The sequence below is a fragment of the Pseudonaja textilis genome, chromosome 3, assembly GCF_049901715.1.
Source record: "Pseudonaja textilis isolate UNSWEBS1 chromosome 3, rPseTex1.2, whole genome shotgun sequence".
NCBI lineage: Eukaryota > Metazoa > Chordata > Lepidosauria > Squamata > Elapidae > Pseudonaja > Pseudonaja textilis.
The window spans coordinates 165,372,659-165,379,445 of record NC_141992.1 but is presented as its reverse complement, the minus strand read 5'-3'; positions in this window follow the sequence as shown (position 1 = coordinate 165,379,445).

The following is a 6,787-nucleotide window of genomic DNA, read 5'->3' as shown; positions in this document are numbered from 1 at the left end:
GACATTTAATTCTGTCTGATTGAGGCATGGTTGAAGATTATGTTGCAAAGGCAGGAAGTTCAGCCAGATGCTTCCCTTTTTAGAGTAGGAATAGTATTTGTGTCTTAAAAACCAAAACAAAAGCTGTGTCCTGGGGAGTAGGTAAAGGTAAAGGTAGGTAATGAAGTTAGGCAACAACCCCAGCCCTTGAAAAATGGTTGCAATATATTTTTAAAAAATGAAGAAGGAAGAAAGGGGAAGACTTTTGCTTCAGGTAATTTACCTTTGAGGAGTAAGTTTACCTATGTGAGACTATTTTTATTTTCATTGTACATTTTTAAATTATTTTAGTTTACTTTAGTGATTCAGTGATTTCATACATCTTATGGTCTGTTCAGAGCTTTACATTTTTCTGTGCATTTCCTGTGATTTTTCTACTGGTGTTCATTACAATATTGCCTATGATTTTCATATTCTATACTTTTATCTCCTGTATCATTGATTGTTTTGCAAGTGACTACTTAAAACTAAAAAAATGATTGCTTTTTCTGTCTGAATTTTAAATAAAGCTTGATTCTTTTGTCTCTTGTGAGATTGGCCTCTTTTCTCACACTGGAGGAGGAAAAAGAGGAGCTGAGTTCCCTAGTCACACGCTTAACTTAAGGATCAGCAGATAAATACATATACTCTTTTTTTGTGTTTCCCTTTTACTTGAGAGAAAACACATGGTAAGGTTAGTAGGGAGGATGTCAGATAAAGCCACCCCAGATGAAGTATTTTACTAAGTTAGAAATGTAGGTATTCAGAGCTTTTTTTGTGTGAAAAAGGAGATTTTAAACCTCTACTCATTCACCTTGTTGGCTCAATCTTACTGCTATGTGATTAGTAGAGATTTTTATCACAACACTATATGATGGTGTGACTGGGTTCTTTTAGAACAGGATATATATTTAGGGTTACAAGGATGATGGTTGGCACAGAGAAGCCATAGAAAGTAAAGGCATTTATGCTTCTTTAATTTTACTATTATATATAACAAAATTATTTACAATAGGCATTTACAACTATTTACAAATATGTGGATTCTTCTCAGTATCTGATCTTTGTTCTCTCTTCTGGAAACTATTCTCCTAAATGTTTAACATCTTCCTTCTTCACTCCATCTCCTTCCCTGTTTTGGAGATTATTAAGAGAGGATAAAGAAAGGAATGTGCTGGATTTATGGATAAGTGTGCTTGGGTTTAATCTTCTTCTTTCCTTTTCTCAGCCAATTATTGTTCGCATATCATCTGTTGTGGGGTAGAACCTCTCTTGGAAGACTTCAGTTCTTTGGAGCTTCCCATTTTGGATAAACATTTGGTCTCTCTGGGACTTCAATTCTTTTTTTTTTTCCAGGGAAGTCACTAGCTGACATTTTTTCTCCCTTTCCAACCCAGGAACCAATAACTGGCTCATACACTAGCATCAACTTTAGCCTTCTGCAACTGAGGAAGTAAGTGTCTCCCTCAGGGCTGTAGTCCCACCCTTCCATAGATGGCTGCCCAACAGGAATGTTCCCTCCTTTTGACTCACAGGAACCCTGACTAGCAGTCAGCTCAGCTCGGCTCAGCTCAGCTCATCAGCCCTCCTGATAGCATGCCTACACTTCAAGACCAAAATTGAGATTCTTCTCCCCCTTTTCTCTTTTCTTTTTCTGAATTAAAGCAGCAAAACAGCAGCCATTCCGAGCCACTAAAAGCTATATGCTACACACAGAGATGGATAATCACAGAGATGTATTGCACAATCATAAAAAAATATTTCCAGCAAGCTATATGAAATAATGAGTTAAGCTCTTGCACATTTTTTCAGTGGGATGTATTTGGAGTTTTTGCACTATTGATAAATTGAATGGAGCTTATCTGACTTGATTGCAATTGTTTCTGAAAGATTTAGGTCTGCCACATACCTGGTTTTGTTCAATTCATTGTTTCTGACATACAATTTGAAAAAAGCTGCAAAAGTCAAAGGTGAATTACTTAGCAAGATGACAGCTCTAATTATGAATATTTAGAGACTATTTAAATGTGTTCCTTTTTAATTACATCATTTTCTACTAATGTTTCACTGGAGTCATTTGTCTCATTTTTCAAACAAAAGTTTCTTCAAGGAAAGGTCTTAACAGAATAATAATTAAAAAAATCTTTAAAAATTATTTTGGTGCTGCCTGAGTCTAAAATGATTCTGGATGGCTCACAATATAGTAAAAAGCAAGACAAAAGCACCACACAAAATAGATAAAGAAGATGGAATTTGACCATTTTATGCAAAAGAAACACGTTTAACAATCATCCTCACCCAAGACCTGAGAGAATCACCAGGACTTCAAGTCCTTCCAGAACGCCATTAGGGTGAGAGCCACATAGATCTCAGGAGAGATCCCATTGTAGAGACCAAGTGTTGCAGTAGAAATCATGCTTCCTAGATCTTGATAGCTAGCACTGTTTAAGAGACTTGGAGCACATACCTGCAGGGTAGAAACTATGGAAATTTGTCATATAATACTTTATAGGTAATAGCCAGAATTTAATTGCAATCAGTGCAGTCCACAAAGCAGAGGTGTCACATGGACATATTGAGGCATGCCCACCACAACATGTGCTGCTGCATTTTGAATCATTTGAAGCTTCTGAGTGGTCTTCAAAGACAAGTCCACGTAGGGCATGTTGTAGTGGTCAAGCTATGATGTGACTAGAGTTTGGTGACTGACTGATGCTCTATAGATAGATATACTGTTCATCGCTGGGAGAGCAGAAAAAACATTTCAGCCAATTCAGAAGATTTACAAGAATATTATTGTCAAACCTTTGTTTTCTGAATGTTTTTCCATCCTTTCTGGCATAAAACATATCTGTGTATCTAATGAGAATGATTACTGTTTATTGCTGTTTGATGTTTGGCTTTCCCTTTTATCTTCAACACTATTTCTGTATCTGCTCCCTAATATTGTCTATTTGGTATTAGTTAATCATAAAAGTACAGTGACGATTGTGCTTCAAAAGAACAGAGGAGATTATTTAATATTAATTTCCTTAAAATCACTCACGAATTTCACATGCTACTAAATCTGCTCATTTTTACTTCTGATACAAATGGCATCCTACTCTACAAAATGTGCAAATCTAATACACTATTCATCTTTTCAAATCTTAATATTTTGGCATCTTTTAAGGCAACCTTCCCTCATATATGAAACACCATGATTCTAAAATCAAACATATTCTCTTTCCAGCCAAAGGATGTCTCCTTAAATTTGACAGAATAGTTAGCTTTTGCTAGCTGAAATTGTAATAGCTTGAAGCAAAGCTACATTGCCCAGTCCAATTTAAATCAGCCACCATACAGTTATCTTTCCTTTCAAGTTGAAAAAAGGTAAAAAATACATTGATCCTGTGACCTTTTCTTAATGTTTTTCCTCAGCATATGAAAATATAATGCTCTTGCAAGGAATTTTTATTTTTATTTCACAAGGTCTTCTTTACTGTAATGCTGCTGTCTTGCATTCTTGGCAAAATAAGTGATTTAGCAAAGTATTGTTGATAGGTGCACAGAAATAACCAAACTAGAGAGATGGAGGCAATTCATCTGAAAATAAACTTTTCTCTTTCAGGACTAGTACAAGGTTGGTATCAAAGGCATTTTCAATGGAGTAACTGCCCCTTTGCTCTTTTGAAAATAAGGTGGGAAGCAGATGAGTGTCACTTTTATGAAGTGCAACAAACAGCACAATCGTGTCAGAATCTGTGATCACAGAACACTCCAAATTTTGGCTGCAGAAATGAGGATAGCAAGTCCATTTCTCTCTGCAGTTTGGGTGCTCATGGTTCAATCAAATGCAGGAGGATTTAAAAGTTGTAATTGGCATATCTGGTAACCTTAGTAAGAATAATGAAGTCAAATCATGAAATGGAAACAAGACAATCAGACTTTAATCTAGTGTAGTTATGGTCAAAGTTATAAGGGGATAAATACAAAAGAGGGAGTTTTCTATTTCCTTGCCTTGCCCTGTTTCATTCTGAGATTATACATTAGAATGGTATCTTTTCCAATTTGGTCTTTTACCAACTCTTACACCTGGATTTTTCTGTGCTGCTAACTTAAATGTCACACTGGAAAATCACAGATTTCTTTCAACTCTGCAGAATTTGAAATCTATTTATAGATGAGTTTTTACTTTCTAACTAGTCCCGAACTTGGATGAACTTGGCAAAAAGAAAACCAAGTGGCAAAATTTGAATGGCACTTCTGTTTCAAATTATTTTGTGCATTCCTTTGTATGTTATTTGAGAAATTTCTGCATATATTCATGATAAATTTATACGTGAAGAGAGAGAAAAATATACTGCAATTTTTGTTTCACGTAGGCTTACTTCAGCCTTTAAAAGAAAGTTATGCTTAGAATTTAAATTAGTTTAAAAAGTTCCCCTGTTTTTATAATAGTGTAGAATTTCCACCATGTTTTCCTTCATGAAGATGCTCTTAAAATAATTAGGATATTATAGGTTATCCAGAGCTTCAGTAGATGTGTAGGAGGTGTCAACTAAACACTGGCTACATTTTGATATTAAATTTAGATAATATGAATCATCAACTATTACAATCTCTACAATATATATTTAGAGTAGTTTGCAATGTACCTATAGTATATCTCTGTGTAGAAAACAAAAAGTATACATTAATTGCTTTCCTAAAATATTTCTATGATAAAATATTATAATACCATTCATTGTTTTAACATTTGTCTAATTAACCAATCTCTATTGACTGGGATGTGTTGGATAAAGCATACAATTAAAAATGCTTCAACTCCGTTTTGAGACATAGAATGCTATACTGCTATTCTTGTTTATGTCTTGCTCAATTGGCTGCTGTTTATGTTTTGCCTGGAACTGCTTGCATCTGGAGTCAGGTGTGTAATACTATTGCCAAACTGATCAAAAGGACAACTGGAAACTCTTTTTTTTCTTTTATTTTCTGTTCTTGAACTCATCATTATTGATTTTGCAAGAGCAGACAGGCAGTTTTAGGAAACTCCAGCCTTTGATTTGCATAGTTTCTGCTGCCCATTTGAGTGGACAGTATATGCAGTAGGACCTGCCTGGCATTTCCTCCATGATTTGTGGAATTTTGAAGACAAATTCTCCAAGAGGTGTAAATCCCAGGGCCATACAATTGCACTGTGTAGACTTCATTTGTAAAAACTTTGCTTAGTATTTATGTATTATATGTAGAAAAACATCTGTGGCATTTTATAAGAAAAAGGTAAAATACTAAAAGTAAAAGTAAAACAATATGAATTACAGCACATAAACTTTCAGTTGAATAAATGCTGTTTCTTTTTTAATACAAAATTATCTAGCCAAAAGCAATAAAATCAGAATAAAATCAGGCCAGGTCAGATATAAGCTTGAACAAAGTTTATGTTGAGTCAGACCACACTTATGAATGCTATGTGGAAGACCAAGGATTGGGTTGGGGCATTTGTCCTGGCCTTCCTTGATCTCTCAGTGGTTGATATCATCGACTGGCTATGGGGGTTATTGTGGATCTCTTTCCTTTATGGCAAGTTCCATTCAGTGGGATTGGGGGCAAGAGGCTCCTGCGATATGAGATGCCTCAGGGCTTCTATCTTTTGCCCCTTCTGTTTAAACATCTAACTGCTGGGAGAGATCAACAACAGTAGCATCCGTATGCTTTAATGCATCTTGGTAACATTACAATGTTCTGCACATGGAGTGTTATGGCATTTTGATTTCAGACTTCATTACTGAAACTCACATTGGCATCATTACAAACAAATGCAAATCCTAGAAAAATGCAGCTTATTCTTATTTATATGTTTGTTAATGCTTTGAATGTTGTGTCTAAGCACGTGTTATCAATCAGTCTGTACTTCTTGGTTAAGAGTTCAACAGAACTACTGTGAGTTTTTGAATGTTTCTGTTCATCTGTGTAGCAATATAAAACAAGGGATGTCTCCTTGGTTTCAAGGGTTGAAGCAACTATTTTCAGCCTTCGTAACTTTGTTTAGTGCTGAGGAGAAGAATGGGTAAACTTTACGATATGTAAACCTTATATATACAATTGATCACAGGTTGGTATAAGGATTGAGATAAGCCCAGCAGAAGACCCTGACATAATTAACAAACTTTTAGTTACAGTTATATGTGTTCTAATATACATCTGGGGTGGTTGATTTGTTCTAGAACAAGTAGTAGGCAATGGTTATAATACCACTCAGTTCTTTCCCCCAGCATATTAAACTACAGGTAGCCCTTGGGTTACCGTTATAATTTCAATTGTTACTAAGTGATGTAGTATTAAACATGATGTCATGCAAACACATTGCTTAGCAATGGCAATCCCAGCTGTCCAGCAGATTCATTAATGGAATCCTATCCAGTTGGTTTCCTCAATCCAAGCCATTTCTGGCTTGGTCCCTTCCAGCCCTGAGCCTCAGTAAGGTGAAGGACTGCCTCTTCTTCAGCTCCCCAAACCTCCTGCCTCTCAACCATCTCTGCCCTTTTGGGCACCCTGCACTCTGCTGCCTCTGCCAGCCTGCTGCCCTGTACTCTGCTAGCTGTATCACCCTGGGCCTGTTGCCCTGCACTGTATTGTCCCTGTGTTGCGCTGTTCCAGTGCTGGGCCTACCACCCCCAGCTGACTGCACCATCTTCTTCCTTCCACTGCTAAGAAATTGCAGCTAGCCTGGCCTTTGTGGAGTAGCTGCTGCCCATGCCAGGCCTTCTTTCCACGGCCATGTGCACCC